This window comes from Pleurodeles waltl, chromosome 2_1, assembly GCF_031143425.1.
Source record: "Pleurodeles waltl isolate 20211129_DDA chromosome 2_1, aPleWal1.hap1.20221129, whole genome shotgun sequence".
In the NCBI taxonomy this organism is placed as follows: domain Eukaryota; kingdom Metazoa; phylum Chordata; class Amphibia; order Caudata; family Salamandridae; genus Pleurodeles; species Pleurodeles waltl.
Genome location: NC_090438.1, coordinates 5,225,837 through 5,248,030, shown reverse-complemented (window position 1 = coordinate 5,248,030; position 22,194 = coordinate 5,225,837).

Sequence of the window (22,194 nt, the reverse complement as noted above, 5' to 3'; positions counted from 1 at the left end):
AGACAATTGCATAAATCTCCTAGGACAATTTTCAGAACTCTTCTCTATTGTGCCAGGCACCACTTCTTGGTGTGAGCACACTATAGATACTGGAGACAGTTTACCTGTCAAAAGTAAGATCTATAGGCAGCCTGACCATGTCAGGGACTGCATAAAGCAAGAAGTTCAGAAAATGTTGGAACTAGGAGTGGTTGAGCACTCTGACAGTCCATGGGCTTCTCCTGTGGTACTGGTACCAAAACCCAATTCTAAAGATGGAAAGAAAGAAATGCGGTTTTGTGTAGACTATAGAGGTCTCAACTTGGTAACCAAAACGGATGCTCACCCTATACCCAGGGCAGATGAGCTCATAGATACACTGGCATCTGCCAAGTATCTAAGCACTTTTGATTTGACTGCAGGGTATTGGCAGATCAAATTGTCAGAAGATACTAAACCTAAGACTGCATTTTCTACCATTGGAGGACATTACCAGTTTACTGTAATGCCTTTTGGTTTGAAAAATGCACCTGCCACTTTTCAGAGGTTGGTGAACACAGTCCTGCAAGGGCTGGAAGCTTTCAGTGCAGCATATTTGGACGATATAGCTGTCTTTAGCTCCAGCTGGGATGATCACCTGGTCCACCTATGGAAAGTTTTGGAGGCCCTGCAAAAGGCAGGCCTCACTATCAAGGCTTCAAAGTGCCAGATAGGGCAGGGTAAGGTGGTTTATCTGGGACACCTTGTTGGTGGGAACAGATTGCACCACTTCAGGGGAAAATCCAAACAATTATTGATTGGGTTCCCCCTGCCACTCAGACTCAGGTGAGAGCCTTCCTAGGCCTCACTGGGTATTACAGGAGGTTCATTAAGAACTATGGCTCCATTGCAGCCCCTCTTAATGACCTCACTTCCAAGAAAATGCCTAAAAAGGTATTATGGACAGCAAGCTGTCAGAAAGCTTTTGAGGAGCTGAAGCAGGCCATGTGCTCTGCACCTGTCCTGAAAAGCCCTTGTTACTCTAAAAAATTCTATGTCCAAACTGATGCATCTGAATTAGGAGTAGGGGCAGTCCTATCACAACTTAATTCTGAGGGCCAGGATCAACCTGTTGCTTTTATTAGTAGAAGGTTGACCCCTAGAGAAAAGCGTTGGTCTGCCATTGAGAGGGAGGCCTTTGCTGTGGTCTGGGCTCTGAAGAAGTTGAGGCCATACCTGTTTGGCACTCACTTCATTGTTCAGACAGACCACAAACCTCTACTTTGGCTAAAACAAATGAAAGGTGAAAATCCTAAATTGTTGAGGTGGTCCATATCCCTACAGGGAATGGACTATACAGTGGAACATAGACCTGGGAGTAGCCACTCCAATGCAGATGGACTCTCCAGATATTTCCACTTAGACAATGAAGACTCATCAGGTAATGGCTAGTCTTATTGTCCTTCGTTTGGGGGGGGTTGTGTAGGAAAGTACCATCTTGCCTGGCATGTTACCCCCATTTTTCACTGTATATATGTTGTTTTAGTTGTATGTGTCACTGGGACCCTGGTAACCCAGGGCCCCAGAGCTCATAAGTGTGCCTGAATGTGTTACCTGTGTAGTGACTAACTGTCTCACTGAGGCTCTGCTAATCAGAACCTCAGTGGTTATGCTCTCTCATTTCTTTCTAAATTGTCACTAACAGGCTAGTGACCAATTTTACCAATTTACATTGGCTTACTGGAACACCCTTATAATTCCCTAGTATATGGTACTGAGGTACCCAGGGTATTGGGGTTCCAGGAGATCCCTATGGGCTGCAGCATTTCTTTTGCCACCCATAGGGAGCTCTGACAATTCTTACACAGGCCTGCCACTGCAGCCTGAGTGAAATAACGTCCACGTTATTTCACAGCCATTTTACACTACACTTAAGTAACTTATAAGTCACCTATATGTCTAACCTTTACCTGGTAAAGGTTAGGTGCAAAGTTACTTAGTGTGAGGGCACCCTGGCACTAGCCAAGGTGCCCCCACATTGTTCAGAGCCAATTCACTGAACTTTGTGAGTGCGGGGACACCATTACACGTGTGCACTACATATAGGTCACTACCTATATGTAGCTTCACCATGGTAACTCCGAATATGGCCATGTAACATGTCTATGATCATGGAATTGCCCCCTCTATGCCATCCTGGCATTGTTGGTACAATTCCATGATCCCAGTGGTCTGTAGCACAGACCCTGGTACTGCCAGACTGCCCTTCCTGGGGTTTCACTGCAGCTGCTGCTGCTGCCAACCCCTCAGACAGGCAGCTGCCCTCCTGGGGTCCAGCCAGGCCTGGCCCAGGATGGCAGAACAAAGAACTTCCTCTGAGAGAGGGTGTAACACCCTCTCCCTTTGGAAAATGGTGTGAAGGCAGGGGAGGAGTAGCCTCCCCCAGCCTCTGGAAATGCTTTGTTGGGCACAGATGTGCCCAATTCTGCATAAGCCAGTCTACACCGGTTCAGGGACCCCTTAGCCCCTGCTCTGGCGCGAAACTGGACAAAGGAAAGGGGAGTGACCACTCCCCTGACCTGCACCTCCCCTGGGAGGTGTCCAGAGCTCCTCCAGTGTGCTCCAGACCTCTGCCATCTTGGAAACAGAGGTGCTGCTGGCACACTGGACTGCTCTGAGTGGCCAGTGCCACCAGGTGACGTCAGAGACTCCTTGTGATAGGCTCCTTCAGGTGTTAGTAGCCTTTCCTCTCTCCTAGGTAGCCAAACCCTCTTTTCTGGCTATTTAGGGCCTCTGTCTCTGGGGAAACTTTAGATAACGAATGCATGAGCTCAGCCGAGTTCCTCTGCATCTCTCTCTTCACCTTCTGATAAGGAATCGACCGCTGACCGCGCTGGAAGCCTGCAAATCTGCAACATAGTAGCAAAGACGACTACTGCAACTCTGTAACGCCGATCCTGCCGCCTTCTCGACTGTTTTCCTGCTTGTGCATGCTGTGGGGGTAGCCTGCCTCCTCTCTGCACCAGAAGCTCCGAAGAAATCTCCCGTGGGTCGACGGAATCTTCCCCCTGCAACCGCAGGCACCAAAAAGCTGCATTACCGGTCCCTTGGGTCTCCTCTCAGCACGACGAGCGAGGTCCCTCGAATCCAGCGATGCTGTCCAAGTGACCCCCACAGTCCAGTGACTCTTCAGCCCCAGTTTGGTGGAGGTAAGTCCTTGCCTCACCTCGCTGGGCTGCATTGCTGGGAACCGCGACTTTGCAGCTACTCCGGCCCCTGTGCACTTCCGGCGGAAATCCTTCGTGCACAGCCAAGCCTGGGTCCACGGCACTCTAACCTGCATTGCACGACTTTCTAAGTTGGTCTCCGGCGACGTGGGACTCCTTTGTGCAACTTCGGCGAGCACCATTTCACGCATCCTCGTAGTGCCTGTTTCTGGCACTTCTCCGGGTGCTACCTGCTTCAGTGAGGGCTCTTTGTCTTGCTCGACGTCCCCTCTCTCTTCAGGTCCAATTTGCGACCTCCTGATCCCTCCTGGGCCCCAGCAGCGTCCAAAAACGCCAAACGCTCGTTTTGCGTGTAGCAAGGCTTGTTTGCGTTCTTTCGGCGGGAAAACACTTCTTCACGACTTTCCAAGGCGAGAGGGATCAGTCCACCAAAGGGGAAGTCTCTAGCCCTTTTCGTTCCTGCAGAAACCTCAGCTTCTTCTGTCCAGTCGAAGCTTCTTTGCACCCGCAGCTGGCATTTCCTGGGCATCTGCCCATCTCCGACTTGCTTGTGACTTTTGGACTTGGTCCCCTTGTTCCACAGGTACCCTAGATTGGAAATCCACAGTTGTTGCATTGCTGGTTTGTGTCTTTCCTGCATTATTCCTCTAACACGACTCTTTTGTCCTTAGGGGAACTTTAGTGCACTTTGCACTCACTTTTCAGGGTCTTGGGGAGGGTTATTTTTCTAACTCTCACTATTTTCTAATAGTCCCAGCGACCCTCTACACGGTCACATAGGTTTGGGGTCCATTCGTGGTTCGCATTCCACTTTTGGAGTATATGGTTTGTGTTGCCCCTATCCCTATGTTTCCCCATTGCATCCTATTGTAACTATACATTGTTTGCACTGTTTTCTAAGACTATACTGCATATTTTTGCTATTGTGTATATATATCTTGTGTATATTTCCTATCCTCTCACTGAGGGTACACTCTAAGATACTTTGGCATATTGTCATAAAAATAAAGTACCTTTATTTTTAGTATAACTGTGTATTGTGTTTTCTTATGATATTGTGCATATGACACTAAGTGGTACTGTAGTAGCTTCACACGTCTCCTAGTTCAGCCTAAGCTGCTCTGCTAAGCTACCATTATCTATCAGCCTAAGCTGCTAGACACCCTATACACTAATAAGGGATAACTGGGCCTGGTGCAAGGTGCAAGTACCCCTAGGTACTCACTACAAGCCAGTCCAGCCTCCTACACACATACAACTAAAACAACATATATACAGTGAAAAATGGGGGTAACATGCCAGGCAAGATGGTACTTTCCTACACAACCCCCCCCCAAACGAAGGACAATAAGACTATCCATGACCTGATGAGTCTTCATTGTCTAAGTGGAAATATCTGGAGAGTCCATCTGCATTGGAGTGGCTACTCCCAGGTCTATGTTCCACTGTATAGTCCATTCCCTGTAGGGATATGGACCACCTCAACAATTTAGGATTTTCACCTTTCATTTGTTTTAGCCAAAGTAGAGGTTTGTGGTCTGTCTGAACAATGAAGTGAGTGCCAAACAGGTATGGCCACAACTTCTTCAGTGCCCTGACCACAGCAAAGGCCTCCCTCTCAATGGCAGACCAACGCTTTTCTCTAGGGGTCAACCTCCTACTAATAAAAGCAACAGGTTGATCCTGGCCCTCAGAATTAAGTTGTGATAGGACTGCCCCTACTCCTAATTCGGATGCATCAGTTTGGACATAGAATTCTTTAGAGTAACAAGGGCTTTTCAGGACAGGTGCAGAGCACATGGCCTGCTTCAGCTCCTCAAAAGCTTTCTGACAGTTTGCTGTCCATAATACCTTTTTAGGCATTTTCTTGGATGTGAGGTCATTAAGAGGGGCTGCAATGGAGCCATAGTTCTTAATGAACCTCCTGTAATACCCAGTGAGGCCTAGGAAGGCTCTCATCTGAGTCTGTGTAGTAGCGGGGAACCCAATCAATAATTGTTTGGATTTTCCCCTGAAGTGGTGCAATCTGTTCCCCCCCAACAAGGTGTCCCAGATAAACCACCTTACCCTGCCCTATCTGGCACTTTGAAGCCTTGATAGTGAGGCCTGCCTTTTGCAGGGCCTCCAAAACTTTCCATAGGTGGACCAGGTGATCATCCCAGCTGGAGCTAAAGACAGCTATATCGTCCAAATATGCTGCACTGAATGCTTCCAGCCCTTGCAGGACTGTGTTCACCAACCTCTGAAAAGTGGCAGGTGCATTTTTCAATCCAAAAGGCATTACAGTGAACTGGTAATGCCCTCCAATGGTTGAAAATGCAGTTTTAGGTTTAGCATCTTCTGACAATTTGATCTGCCAATACCCTGCAGTCAAGTCAAAAGTGCTTAGATACTTGGCAGATGCCAGTGTATCTATGAGCTCATCTGCCCTGGGTATAGGGTGAGCATCAGTTTTGGTTACCAAGTTGAGACCTCTGTAGTCTACACAAAACCGCATTTCCTTCTTTCCATCTTTGGAATGGGGTATTGGTACAAGTACCACAGGAGAAGCCCATGGACTTTCAGAGTGCTCAACCACTCCTAGTTCCAACATTTTCTGCACCTCTTGCTTTATCCAGTCCCTGACATGGTCAGGCTGCCTATAGATCTTACTTTTGACAGGCAAGCTGTCTCCAGTATCTATAGTGTGCTCACACCAAGAAGTGGTTCCTGGCACAATAGAGAAGAGTTCAGAGAATTGATCTAGGAGATTTATGCAATGGTCTTTCTGCTCAGCAGTAAGACAATCAGCCAAAACTACACCTTCCACAAGAGCATCTTGTTCTGTGGAAGAAAAAAGATCAGGTAGAGGATCACTGTCTTCTTCCTGTCCCTCATCAGTTGCCATGAGCAGGGTGAGATCAGCCCTGTCATAGTAGGGTTTCAGGCGGTTTACATGGAGTACCCTAAGGGGACTCCTTGCAGTGCCTAAGTCAACTAAATAGGTGACTTCACCCTTTTTCTCAACAATTGTGTGGGGTCCACTCCATTTATCTTGGAGTGCTCTTGGGGCCACAGGCTCCAAGACCCACACTTTCTGCCCTGGTTGGTACTGAACCAAAACAGCCTTCTGATCATGCCATTGCTTTTGGAGCTCTTGGCTGGCCTGAAGGTTTTTACTGGCCTTTTTCATATACTCAGCCATCCTTGATCTGAGGCCAAGTACATAATCCACAATATCTTGTTTTGGAGCTTTTAAAGGTTGTTCCCAACCCTCCTTGACAAGTGTGAGTGGACCCCTAACAGGGTGTCCAAAAAGAAGTTCAAAGGGGCTGAAGCCCACTCCTTTCTGGGGTACCTCCCTGTAGGCAAAAAGGAGGCATGGTAGAAGGATATCCCATCTCCTGCGGAGTTTTTCAGGGAGACCCATAATCATGCCTTTGAGAGTTTTGTTAAATCTCTCCACCAGTCCATTAGTTTGTGGATGATAGGGTGTAGTGAACTTATAAGTTACACCACACTCCTTCCACATGGCCTTTAAGTATGCAGACATGAAATTGCTTCCCCTGTCTGATACTACTTCCTTTGGGAAGCCCACCGTGGAAAATATTCCCAGGAGGGCCTTTGCCACTGCAGGGGCTGTAGTGGTCCTTAAAGGAATAGCTTCAGGATATCTTGTGGCATGGTCCACTACCACCAAGATAAATCTATTGCCTGAAGAAGTAGGAGGGTCAAGGGGGCCAACTATGTCAACCCCTACCCTTTCAAAGGGAACCCCAACCAATGGCAGTGGAATAAGGGGTGCCTTTGGAGTGCAACCTGTCTTGCCACTGGCTTGACAGGTTTCACAGGACTTACAAAAATCTTTTGTGTCCTCAGACATTCTAGGCCAATGAAACAAGGGAACAAGCCTGTCCCAAGTTTTCATTTGTCCCAGATGCCCAGCTAGGGGAATGTCGTGGGCAAGAGTTAGGAGGAACTTTCTGTACTCCTGAGGAATCACTAATCTCCTGGCAGCTCCAGGTTTAGGATCCCTATGCTCAGTGTACAAGAGGTTGTCCTCCCAGTAAACTCTGTGAGAGTAACTGACATCCCCATTAGCCTGTTTGACAGCTTGCTGTCTCAGACCCTCTAATGTGAGACAGGTTTGCTGTGCCACACTCATCTCCTCCCTGGCAGGCCCCCCTTCACCCAAAAGCTCAGCAGTATCTGCTTCAAGCTCCTCTGGTGTAGGTTCTGCACAGGGAGGGAATTCTTCTTCCTCAGAAGTAGAATCCACTGTAGAGGGAGGGATAGTAGGAAGTGGTTTGCTTCTACTAGCCCTAGCTTCAGGGAGCACTTGGTCCATTGTTCCAGGATCCAAGTTTCCCTGTCCTTTTTGCTTTTTGGCCTGAGCCCTTGTCAAAGCAAAAATATGCCCTGGGATGCCCAGCATTGCTGCATGGGCCTCCAACTCCACATCTGACCAAGCTGATGTCTCCAAATCATTTCCTAGTAGACAGTCTACAGGTAAATCTGTGGCTACCACAACTTTCTTTGGACCAGTAACCCCCCCCCAGTTGAGATTTACAACAGCCATGGGGTGGCTAAGTGTGTTGTTGTGAGCATCGGTTACTTGGTACTGGTGACCAAGTAGGTGTTGTTCAGGGTGGACCAGTTTCTCTATGACCATAGTCACACTGGCTCCAGTGTCCCTGTAGGCCTGAACCTCAACACCATTTATTAGGGGTAGCTGCTTGTACTTATCCATATTAAGGGGACAAGCAACTAAGGTGGCTAAATCAATAGCCCCCTCAGAGACTAATACAGCCTCTGTGGTCTCCCTAACAAGACCAACCCCAACTAAGTTACCAATAGTGAGCCCAGCTACTCCCTTGGATTGGCTATTAGTAGGCTTGCTCCCACCACCACTGCTATTAGTAGGGACACTAGGTGTAGCAGTAGGGGTTGTAGTGGTAGGAGGCTTGGTGCTTTTCTTTGGACAACTGGGATCTGTTGTCCAATGGCCTTTTATCTTACATAAATAGCACCATGGTTTCTTTTCCTTGTTCTGATTTGAAGAGGATTTGGGCCCACCACCACCACCAGAGTGTTTTTGTGGGCCTGATGAAGACTCATTTTTAGATTTGTCCCCACCCTTGTCAGAAGACTTACCATCCTTCTTCTTGCCATCTTTGTCACCCCCTATATGAACTTTTCTGTTCACCCTTGTTCTGACCCATTTGTCTGCCTTCTTTCCCAATTCTTGGGGAGAGGTCAGATCAGAGTCCACCAAGTACTGGTGCAACAAATCAGACACACAATTATTAAGAATATGCTCTCTCAGGATCAAGTTATACAGGCTGTCATAATCAGTAACTTTACTGCCATGTAACCACCCCTCCAAGGCCTTCACTGAATGGTCGATGAAATCAACCCAGTCTTGTGAAGACTCCTTTTTGGTCTCTCTGAACTTTATCCTGTATTGTTCAGTGGTTAAGCCATAACCATCCAGGAGTGCATTCTTAAGAACATGGACATTATTGGCATCACTTTCTTTCACAGTAAGGAGCCTATCCCTACCTTTTCCACTAAATGATAGCCATAGGATAGCAGCCCACTGCCTTTGAGGGACATCCTGTACAACACAGGCCCTCTCAAGTGCAGCAAACCACTTGTTAATGTCATCCCCCTCCTTATAAGGGGGAACTATCTTGTGCAGATTCCTGGAATCATGCTCTTTTACAGGATGACTATGGGGAATACTGCTGCTGCCACCGTGGGTATCTAAAACCAACTTCTGTCTTTCTTTCTCTAGTTCAAAAGACTGTCTATCCAAATCCAGCTGTTGCTTTTTAAGCTTCAGTCTGGTTTGTTCCACTCTCAACTTGTTGAGTTCCCTTTCTAACATTCTGTCATCAGGGTTGGTGGGAGGGACATTCTTAGACACAGAAGAATGAGCAGAAGGAGACCTGTCCCTTACAGAAGCCACCCTAACAGCTTGGCTAACAGAAACATCACTTCCACTGTGGTGTGAATAAATGCTCTTGCTATGATGTGAGATAACTTTATTTGTATGGTGTGGCTCTTCATCATTACCAACTATGCTAGACTGTCTAGTAATGGGCAGGCTAGGAACTTTCTTTCCTGAATCTTTTCCTGGAGGAGTCCCTGGATCAGATTGGGAACCATTTGCTACTTTTTCAACAGATGTGGCCCCTATGGCCTTATCTTGTTCTCTAAGCATATTAAGCAATAATTCCAAAGAAGGATTCTTCCCTACACTCATACCTCTCTCTACACAGAGACTTCTTGCTCCTTTCCAGCTAAGGTGGTCATATGCAAGTTTGGACAGATCAACATTTTGGCCTGTGCCAGACACTTTTAGAGAGAGTTAAAGTGATAGAAAAAGAGAAAAAGGTTTTCAGAACTTTTAGAAAGACAGAAAAAAAACTTTTAAAACTTTTTAGAACTTTTTAGAAAGTTTAGATGTACTTTTCAGCACTTAGAAAAGAGTGAAAAGAGGAAATGCAAAACTTGTTAGCACTGTGTACACACACTGGACTTGTTTTGTATATTTTTCTCTTATGAAAAGTACAATGACAAGAGTGGTAAGTAGTCTCAAAGCACTTATCCCACCGCTGCACAACCAATGTAGGAGGCTGGACTGGCTTGTAGTGAGTACCATGGGGTACTTGCACCTTGCACCAGGCCCAGTTATCCCTTATTAGTGTATAGGGTGTCTAGCAGCTTAGGCTGATAGATAATGGTAGCTTAGCAGAGCAGCTTAGGCTGAACTACGAGACGTGTGAAGCTACTACAGTACCACAAGTGTCACTTGCACAATATCATAAGAAAACACAATACACAGTTATACTAAAGATAAAGGTACTATATTTTTATGACAATATGCCAAAGTATCTTAGAGTGTACCCTCAGTAAGAGGATAGCAAATATACACAAGTTATATGTACACAATACCAAAAATATGCAGTATAGTCTTAGAAAACAGTGCAAACAATGTATAGTTACAATAGGATGCAATGGGGACACATAGGGACAGGGGCAACACAAACCATATACTCCAAAAGTGGAATGTGAATCACGAATGGACCCCAAACCTATGTGACCTTGTAGAGGGTCGCTGGGACTATTAGAAAATAGTGAGAGTTAGAAAAATAGCCCTCCCCAAGACCCTGAAAAGTGAGTGCAAAGTGCACTGAAGTTCCCCAAAAGACAAAGAAGTTGTGATAGAGGAATAATGCAGAAAAGACACATACCAACAATGCAACACCTGTGGATTTCCAATCTAGGGTACCTGTGGAACAAGGGGACCAAGTCCAAAAGTCACAAGCAAGTCGGAGATGGGCAGATGCCCAGGAAATGCCAGCTGTGGGTGCAAAGAAGCTTCTACTGGACAGAAGAAGCTGAGGTTTCTGCAGGAACGAAAATGGCTAGACACTTCCCCTTTGGTGGACGGATTTTTCTTGCCGTGGAGAGTTGTGCAAAAGTGTTTTCCCGTAAAAAGATCACCAAAAAGCCTTGCTAGCTGCAAATCGTGCGTTTAGTGTTTTTGGACACTGCTGCGGCTCAGGAGGGACCAGGAGGTCGCAAATTGGACCAGAAGAGAGAGGGGATGTCGTGCAAGACAAGGAGCCCTCTCAGCAGCAGGTAGCACCCAGAAGAGTTCCAGAAATAGGCACTGCAAGGATGTGTGAAACGGGGTTCACCGAAGTTGCACAAAGGAGTCCCACGTCGCCGGAGACCAACTTAGAAAGTCGTGCAATGCAGGTTAGAGTGCCGTGGACCCAGGCTTGGCTGTGCACAAAGGATTTCCGCCGGAAGTGCACGGAAGCCGGAGTAGTTGCAAAAGTTGCGGTTTCCAACAATGCAGTCTGGCGTGGGGAGGCAAGGACTTACCTCCACCAAACTTGGACTGAAGAGTCACTGGACTGTGGGAGTCAATTGGACAGAGTTGCTAGATTCAAGGGACCTCGCTCGTTGTGCTGAGAGGAGACCCAAGGGACCGGTATTGCAGCTTTTTGGTGCCTGCGGTAGCAGGGGGAATATTCAGTCGACCCACGGGAGATTTCTTCGGAGCTTCTAGTGCAGAGAGGAGGCAGTCTACCCCCACAGCATGCACCACCAGGAAAACAGTCGAGAAGGCGGCAGGATCAGTGTTACAGAGTTGCAGTAGTCGTCTTTGCTACTATGTTGCAGTTTTGCAGGCTTCCAGCGCGGTCAGCAGTCGATTCCTTGGCAGAAGGTGAAGAGAGAGATGCAGAGGAACTCTGATGAGCTCTTGCATTCGTTATCTGAAGTTTCCCCAGAGACAGAGACCCTAAATAGCCAGAAAAGAGGGTTTGGCTACCTAGGAGAGAGGATAGGCTACTAACACCTGAAGGAGCCTATCAGAAGGAGTCTCTGACGTCACCTGGTGGCACTGGCCACTCAGAGCAGTCCAGTGTGCTAGCAGCACCTCTGTTTCCAAGATGGCAGAGGTCTGGAGCACACTGGAGGAGCTCTGGACACCTCCCAGGGGAGGTGCAGGTCAGGGGAGTGGTCACTCCCCTTTCCTTTGTCCAGTTTCACGCCAGAGCAGGGCTAAGGGGTCCCCTGAACCGGTGTAGACTGGCTTATGCAGAATTGGGCACATCTGTGCCCAAGAAAGCATTTCCAGAGGCTGGGGGAGGCTACTCCTCCCCTGCCTTCACACCATTTTCCAAAGGGAGAGGGGGTAACACCCTCTCTCAGAGGAAGTCCTTTGTTCTGCCATCCTGGGACAAGCCTGGCTTGACCCCAGGGGGGCAGAAACCTGTCTGAGGGGTTGGCAGCAGCAGCAGCTGCAGTGAAACCCCAGGAAAGGCAGTTTGGCAGTACCAGGGTCTGTGCTACAGACCACTGGGATCATGGAATTGTGCCAACAATGCCAGGATGGCATAGAGGGGGCAATTCCATGATCTTAGACATGTTACATGGCCATATTCGGAGTTACCATTGTGAAGCTACATATAGGTAGTGACCTATATGTAGTGCAGGCGTGTAATGGTGTCCCCGCACTCACAAAGTTCAGGGAATTGGCCCTGAACAATGTGGGGGCACCTTGGCTAGTGCCAGGGTGCCCTCACACTAAGTAACTTTGCACCTAACCTTTACCAGGTAAAGGTTAGACATATAGGTGACTTATAAGTTACTTAAGTGCAGTGTAAAATGGCTGTGAAATAACGTGGACGTTATTTCACTCAGGCTGCAGTGGCAGGCCTGTGTAAGAATTGTCAGAGCTCCCTATGGGTGGCAAAAGAAATGCTGCAGCCCATAGGGATCTCCTGGAACCCCAATACCCTGGGTACCTCAGTACCATATACTAGGGAATTATGAGGGTGTTCCAGTAAGCCAATGTAAATTGGTAAAATTGGTCACTAGCCTGTTAGTGAAGATTTGAAAGAAATGAGAGAGCATAACCACTGAGGTTCTGATTAGCAGAGCCTCAGTGAGACAGTTAGTCACTACACAGGTAACACATTCAGGCACACTTATGAGCACTGGGGCCCTTTAGAACAGGGTCCCAGTGGCACATACAACTAAAACAACATATATACAGTGAAAAATGGGGGTAACATGCCAGGCAAGATGGTACTTTCCTACACATGCCATTCAAGATGGTACTTTCCTACAGGTATCTTGGACACCCTTAGGGCCATATTTATACTTTTTGACGCAAAACTACGCCGCCGCAGTTGTGCGTAATTTTTTTTACCGCCGGCTAACGCCATTTCGTAGCGCCATGCGGGCGTCAAATTTATACTTTCACGCACGGTGCCGCAATCAACAGGTGGGAGTCATTATTTTTTACGCACATCGCGGCATCAAGTCGTAAAGGAAAACTACGTTAACGTGGTGGAAATGACTGCGGGTCGATTTACGACACCGCAACCCGGATATGCGCCGCTTTTTTACGCAATAGCGTAAAAAAAAAAGCGAACACTGCAAGTGCACCAGAGGAGAGCCAAAATGGATCCCAGATGCCACTACAGACCCCAGGAAGATGACAGCAGACCAGGAACCAGCCAGGACGATCCATACAAGAACCAGGACATTTATAGAAAGAAATGATAGTGTCGCTTCAGTGCAGAGGAGCAGGAAATCCTGGTTATAGAGGTGACGGAACACCAGCACCAACTGTTTATCACATCAAAGTTGCCAATCAGTAGGAGAGAGGCCATATGGCAACAAATTGTTGACAAGATTAACAGTGTGGCTGAAGTACGCAGGACAGTCACCGAGTGTAAGAAACGCTGGCATGACTGCAAACGCAGGACAAAGGAAAAAATGGCCAGGAACAGGAAGGCAGCACTGCAGACTGGAGGTGGGAGTCCAGCACACCAGGAGGCCCTGGACCACATTGAGGAGATGGTCGCAGCCGTCATCCCTGAGGAGATTGTCACAGGGATTCAAGGACTGGATAGCGCAGACTACCACGACACAACGCACATGCAGGGTAAGTCGCATGGGGAATTAAAGTACAATAATGTTGACTGTAAGCAGGGGGGGAAATACCTACTACACATTGCATGTAAGTCATCATATACATGGAGTGGCATGGGTAAAGGGGCACGGCATGGGGGCATGGCCTGCACAGACAGAAGCTGGGGCACAACATTACACTACACCAACAACAGTCCTTTGGGGGCATGCTGTCATGCCAACAATGAAGCAAAGGGAAAGCCTTGATAGGAGGGAAGGCCACTACGTCAAACTTACATCCTGGCACTCGTCAGCCAACATATCTCCTACATTAACTAGGGCCCTATTAGCAATCCTCTAGCCATACCGACAACTGCAATGTAACTGTGACAACAGTTGCCACTACCACCTCTGATCTGTGTGCAGCTCAAGTAGCCAATGGCAGTAACCTCCCCATGGAACATACATACCTAAATTAGAGGGTGAGGATGACATCTGCAACAATCTCCTGAAACAAGACAAAGGCCCCAGTACACTCAAATGTCAATGCCCATTTTCACAAACATCAGCCAATGTAAACAACAATAGGAGTGACACAGCACTAAGGACACACCTATGCTGCATATGTCAGGGTCCTTCCCGTGCCTGGCAAACATGGCAACATCACAAAAGTCATACTGCTCAGACAACAGCATTGAGGAGGGGGCACATGGAACTGGTCACTGAAATACACCTGCACAGTCAGAGGGGGAAATTACCCAACATCAGCAGAACACATTAACAATATCAACATCCATATCACATCATAACATTGCCATGCATAGGATATGCTACATGTCAATTACATTAAGTCAATGTGAACGATCAGGGATTGGGGCAGGCCCTGAAAGTCAATTGTGCTGTCAGGACCATCAGAACACCCACAGCCAGTGAAAGGTCTCACCATGAGAATGGATATACACGGAGGGTCGAGTAGGACACAAAGGTGGCTATTCTCTATTTGGTATAAAGCAACACCTAGAGGCGATGAGGCTGACAAGTCTGATAACTCAATAACATACATGTGAAACACAGGTGGGCCATAGGCCTATAACAATGCCCATCTGAAGGACAGCAGATACCAATACCAAACAAGATCACAAAGTGAATTCATCAAAAGGCAGGCACGTCATGTCAAAATTGTCACAACACAGACACACTAATTGTACCCTGTTTCATTGCAGAGGAAGATGGATCACCTGCTGATATGCCTGTCCCAGATTTCCCTGATGACATGGATGACGAGCCCATAAACATTCCCCAAGAGACCATCCAAAAAGTCCTTGAAACCCTCCAGACCCACCTTCAGTCACAAGGAGGAGCAAAGAACAAGCAGCCATCACAGAAGAACCACCCACCACCCCAATTGCAAGACCTGCCAGCTCCAATACAGCTGAGGACTCTGACGACACTGGCACCAGCTTTGAAAGAACTGTAGTTGGAGTACAGCGGGAGCTGGCCAAGGAGGTACGGGTGGGGATGCAAACTATGGCAGCCAGCCTTGAGGGAGTGCACTCGTGCATGATGTCATCTGCAGATCAGGCAGCAGCTATGCAAGCCCTAACATCCATACTGCAAGGACTACAAGAAACTGTCAAGGAATTCACCACTGCAGTAAGGGAGTTGCTACAACACCTCGCACCCCAAACCTTCCACTGCATGCACGAATGCAATCATGACTCCCTCAGGGCCGACCTGGCTGCCTACCATCGTGATGTGGCTGCTATTCTCAAAAACCAGCAGACCCTCCTTGCTGCACTACTGCCCTTAAGACCTTCACAGGGAGCAGCGACCGGGATGTCTGACTCCACGTCTTCTAACACTGAGGTGTGTGTTTCCCCTTCACAACCAACAACAACAAGGACAAAGCAGGCAACACACACATCAGAAGAAGAAGACATGGAACAGATCACATTCACACAGAAGAGTACCCGGAAGCACTAGTCCCTGCACCATGGCCTACTTTGACCAAATTTCCTACGTTTTGTCAAATGCCAGTCTTACTACAACTATACTCAATGACTGTTCTGCTAACCACTGTATGACTTGTCAGCTTTGCCAGTGAATGTCTCTCTCCTACTAATCAGCAAATCCTGTCCCTCTGCACTGTCTGTAACATCACCCCAGCATGTCAGGAGCATTATCCACACCCCTTCTGTAGGATCACCATGTAAGATTGCACTGGAACGGACTCAGCAAACATGGACATGTACATATTGCACTACAGCACCTATCAATAAATTGCACTTGCACACCAAATATGTCTCTGTGTAATTTGACACATCAACTGTGCAGTAGATAACACAAATGTGCCTGTGTGACAACCATGTAGCTTGTCAATACAACTGTCCTGACATCATGTAGTCAGATACATCTGTGCAGTGGCCAGGATTGCATCATAGCCTGACCATCCTGAGGAGAATAACTGATGAAGGGAGAAACCACACACAATCATGCTGTGTTGGACAGAATAATGCTTCATCAAGATAAATCAAAGTCAACTAATAGTTGCTGGTAAATGTTGTCACCATGCACTACTAACACATTGAATTATGCAGTCTAATCTAAGCAAACACTACAAAACACAGCATCAATCAACCTTTCTGAGTAAACATCCAAATAGGTAATCATGCTGAATTTTAGCACAAATGATCAATGTCAGTTATGAAGACAAGAAGACAAGAGTGTTAACAAGACCTCATCTTCAAAGATGTCCCTGAACATCACACTGCAGTCCGACCTAAAAATTTGCCCACAGTACCAAGTCTGGAAGCACACTTTGTGACGTAGAAAACATACTCATCAACACAAATCCTTTGTGATCCATGTCAACTCCGATTTGTGGTTCTAACAAATGGTGGATACTTACCAAGGTAGCACAGGGGTAGCTGCCATTTTACACCTCAGTTTGTTTTGGTTTGTAGCATAGGACACAAATGTCATAGAACAACAATCACCTAGACTGATGGCAAGGCCATGATCAAGTAGCAGTTAACACATAATGCAAAGGGTTATCTATATATTTATTCATAACTAATCACACCAGAGGCAACTAAGGGAAAAGTCATACCTACACTAATCTAAACTGACTACACATTACCCACGACTGTCCCTAACTAACCTAATCTAAACTTACTCTACACATATAACAAATCGATCTAAACATCAACCCCCACCCACCATTATGAGACAGGACACATGCAGGACAACACATACTAACCTACACACATACTATACTATCCTAAACAATAATATATTTTTTTGTAAAAAAAAAATTATTTATTTTTTAAACACACAGGAACCCCAACATTGACCCCCAACCACCCACCCACCCACACACTTAATAATGAAAAGTAGAAAGAATCAGGACCCCCCCACCCTCCTCCCTAACACTAACTAAGCTAACAACCTATACTAACCTAACACTAATCCCCCAAGCCCACTAATCATGATAACAAGGAAAGAGGAGGGAGGGGAGGGAATTATGTACATTGAACATATCAGTCCTAGAGGTTGGCCCTCCGGAGGGTCCGCCTGATAGACCTGACCCGCTTCTTGATGTAGGCCACATCCTGGCTAAGCTTGTCCACCTTCCTCATAAACTTGTCCATTTTGCGTTCCAAAGCCTGGAATGCCGCAGGGTCGATTGGAGGTGCTGCTGCTGTTTGGGAGCCGGCAGAGGTGCTCTGTGTGGGAGTTGATTGTAGCCCACTGGACTGTCCTGCAGCTGTCACACTGCTGCGTCCTGGTTGTGCTGCAGATACAGGGACAACTGTCCCCGCTGTGGCTGGGGCCACTTGGGGAGAACCGGTGGTTGTGGTGGTGGTGGCTGTAGTGGGCAACGTTGGGCCACCCTGTGGTGAAGCCCACCATGCTCCAGAGGCCCGATCGGACTGGTATGTACGGCCCATCCTTCGGAACCCCGACTGCACCTGCAGGATGTGTCGGTACCTCATGGCCCGCCTCTCAAACTCATGCACTTGGACGGGTGTCATGTTTGCAGCTGTGAAGACAAAGGGCAACTATTTACCATAGGAACTGCACTGTGTGGAATAGCACAAGTGGTCAATCTGACAATACATCTACTGTACTTGTAACAGCTCATATCACCATACAGATCATTGAAAGTCTCAGAGGAAGTACATGGGAAGCCTGCCTACAAAGGTCATCTCACACGTAGCATATACAATAATCTACATGATGGGTAACAACTGGCAATAACTTGCCATCAGAGTACTGACAGTTGTCAGCTAACAATCATGCTGCACATCCTCCGCCAATGCCTGGGCTACATATGTCAGTGTATGTGATAACAATCACAAACCACAAGGTCTGCTATTTGTAATAGGATTTATAGAACTCATGTGCCATACCTGAGTGTGTACACTAGGTTCAAAACCATATTTCATATAATCACAAGAATGTGTAACATACTGGTTGCTTCAGACCTAGGTACCCTATTCACAAACCCATGCCTGTCTTTGAGGGGGGGGGGGGGGGGAAGAACAACAAACAATCCCAAAATAGATGCACACCCTGGAGTGAATAGAAAGCTCAAAATTGTTTTGCCTCCACACACACCACCAGTGAAGGGCTATCAACAAATTGGAGTCAGCTAAACCTTGTCCTATCCAAGGTCCACACATGTCAAAATGTACTGACCTAGGCCAACATCACATACTTCCAGTGAGGCATATTTTTCTACAGACACAGAGGAGCAAGAACACCCATGATCATGAATAGCATTCACACCTAGGCCGTTGCACTCTAGTCCCACACACTTCTAGTACAACTTGTGGAAGTACATGCTCCCGGAAGATCCAACCTACAGTGTACTCAGTACATCGGTTAATAGGGAAGCAGCAGACTTCAGACAAGCCATTTGCAGAAGCTATCTGGGAGAATGTCAGTCTTGCATGCAGACTCAGTCCGAGACGAGTCCCAGTGCAACTCTTAAAGTAACTAGTGTATTCCACATGACTCACCCCATTTCCCATAGCGGTCCCTACAGGAATGGCCTACAGACCCAAGATCAGACAAATGGATAAGCAGAGGTCAACTCAAAATGAAGTGATAACTGAAATCCCACTAATGGAACAAGACTAATGATTGGGCAGCGCATCAAACCTTGCAATCTGTTCAACACACAGTAGTCCATCACACATCACCAGCAAACACAAAACATACCACACATGTCAACACTCACTGTAGGTGTCGGGGTCCTCAAAACGAGCCACCTCTCCCACTGTGTACGGTGCAGGTCCACCTGTAAAGCATGGAAGGAAGAATATGCTCAGAATCCGTGCACTGACAAACATTTTCAAATACAAACACAATGTGATAATCTGACATGAGTAATGAAACACTTTCACACATGCTCATACTGCATGGAATAATTCCTGTGCAACATTTACATAGGATGGGTCTCCTGCTACAGTTACACACACTTCTACACACATGCAGTGGCCCGGACTGTCATGTGGTGGCAAACATGCACCTCCATTAGTGTGCAGCAACAATATAGCTGTGTATTCATCTCATCATGTGCATCCAAGAGAGACATCCAAAAGCTGGTTACTTGAGGACTGCATGACTTGTCAAACAGCCTATGTGGTCATGACACATTTGTGACAGTTAGGTACATGGTACAAAGGGCCAGGTACTTTGGCAATACCTCATGTTGTTACAGTTTCATAAATTGATGTGTCCAAACAATGGTGATTGGCACCAAACATAGATGTTTGTACCCTAGTCCATACCTTTGGACTGCCATCCCTATTCGGATTTTGGCAAAAGTGACAAAAAATACCTGTCTAATATGTTAGCTGAGGGCACCTGAGTCCTTTACAAATATGGTTCATGTTCAGATCTGGTATGTATCAATAAAATGTGAAGGAGCACATTTATCACGAACAGGCATGGCTCTTCCGTGAACACTTTCCCTACACACTAACCAGACACACATGTGACATATGTGTGGGCCACATTGCTAACTTCAATTGACGTGAAGGCAGCACTCATTTTCAACATCATGTAGGGTTTCAAATGTCAGTCTAGCTATAGCGTCAACATATGTAGGTATGATGTTACTACATCCATACTTCACTGGCTATTGTGACCTGCAGAGTCCTGATTGCCTCATTAATGTGTCGCTTGTCTGACACAAAGGCGGCACTACATTACATTCTGCTACAAGCAACCTGTATGTGTGGAAAACCTGAGCTGCCTGACTGCTAGCATTTGACATCCTTCACATAGTGCATCAATTACCCTGCATGTTTCCCTAGCATTACACACAGTCAGCTACTTATCTGGTAGCTTGGGTAACAATCATCACATGTCACTACACAGCTTTAAATTGTGCACATTTACATGATCTGTACTCACCAACATGGCCACCAATCCTGATTCCCAGGTGGTCCAGCAGATCTTGCTCCCTGGAGATCAGGTCAGCCCAGTGGTGCTTCAATTGATGATCATTCCTTTGGCTCCCATACAGACGCACCAAGTGATGGCGCACCTTCTCCCACCTGACTTTTCGGGCCTCCGTGTGATACCCCTGTATCACCCTACCCCCAGCCTCCAGCATAAGTGGGAGGAAATGGCAAACCAGCCATATAAACCCCCCCAATTCCTCCTCACCCATCCTGGAAAGCTGTGGCCTACCAAACATTTAAGCACTGAAAAAGGGGAAAAAGTAGTAGAAAAAAAGAAAAGGGGGAAATGGGGAAAGTTAGAGTGAGGAAATACAAAGAAAACCTAACAAATAGAAGAGCCCAACTATCCCCTATATCACAGTACCCACAACAGACTACCACAGACAATAAATACAACACTGGACTGGACAAATTTATACAACACAGACTCAGACAGTATTCTGCAACAATATATTGATGACAAAACAACAAGTAAAATGGCACTCTGTACACAAAAGCACTAATACACAGGACAACACTTTGCACACAGCCACAAAGTCTAGAATAATCAGAGACTGCAAAGTGAAAGTGAAAGTACACCCACTGTACAGAATCTGTAAACAGGATATCCTATTACATCACATCCTGCATAACATGGCCGCCGTATTTTTTCCATTATGCGTCATATTTTCACACATACAGGTTATGCGTCATATTTGTTGAAGCACAGGAGTGCAGATAATGCAGAGTCAAAATATTTTTCTTAATTGGGAATTAATATTTGTTTGCGGCATATTTTACAGTTCTAAAGGTGAAAATTAAGCCGCAGCCAATTATGATATCTATTTATGAAAAATATTTTTGACTCTGCATTATTTGCACTTCTGTGCGTCAACAATTATGACGCATAAGCTGTATGTGTGAAAATATGACGCATTATGACAAATATGTATTTCATTTGTCCAAATGAGAAATGGAATTTTGCATGACCAAACGGTGCTAAGTGATAAACTTTGGGGTTAGCTATTGCAAATGTCCCTTATAGGATGTATAGAAGGTATTCACAGTGCAATAGTAATGATTGGCCAGAATGGATATTACTCATAATTGTGCACATATGTAGGTAATTGCTGATTGCAAATTTCAAAATATGAAGGAGATACCAAGATGTATTCCTTAGCAAATTTGTGAGCACATGTATCAAGCTATTCCAAATTGCATAAAGGCCAATTAGGTAATGCAATTGTCGCCTAAACCTTTTTTGGGGGTAACCATATCCTAATTACGAGCTAATGTAGCTAAAATGTGCTTCACTATTGACATGTAGGGCACACATGCGCCTTATGCATGTGTGTGCTTCACATGTGCATAAAAAATGAATATTTGGGGTGCAGCAGAGGGGGACTTAGGCCCCCAGCACCCTGGGGTTTGCTGTTCCTGACTTGCAACTTTATCCAAGGTTTTCCCAAAACCATTGGAAGCAGGCCCATGGAAGCAAATTGAGTATGATTCTCTGTTTGCTAATCTGTAATCCCATTTGCCCATTTGCCGTTTGCCCTATTGATTCTTTGGAGAATTCTGACATGCCATTTAGCATTGATTTAATAGCAAAATCTCAACGTTCCTTATGTCATGATAGCAAATAGGTTGTTGATGTATGCGGCCCTTTATGCATTACCTGGTTTAGTGGCATGTTTCATTCTTCCTGCTAGGTTACAACTGGGACACTACTGTGATAGGCTGCTTGCAACCATTTTGTTGATTGGATGGTACATGTACATGTGTGTGGTCCAATGTTGATCCAGTATCAACTGTTAAGGTGAATGTTGTCACTGTAACGTCCACGTCTCATCATGAGTTATTGGCACCTAATCGTGTATCTAATGAGTATCGTTTGTAGCTAAATGTGACAAAAGTCATTGAGGACATGGTAACCTACACGTGGATGGTCCCACCCTGTCACTGAAGACGTGTAATGAGGCTTTCAGCTGGGCAACCGTGGTTTGCTGAGTGAGAGAATGTCTCAGGTGTCTGGATCCGGCATTTGTCATTGCAACATTTGTACTCCAGTTGGCCTCTGTGGATGGACATGGATCAGGAAACATCATAGCCTCTGTGCAGAAGTAAATGGC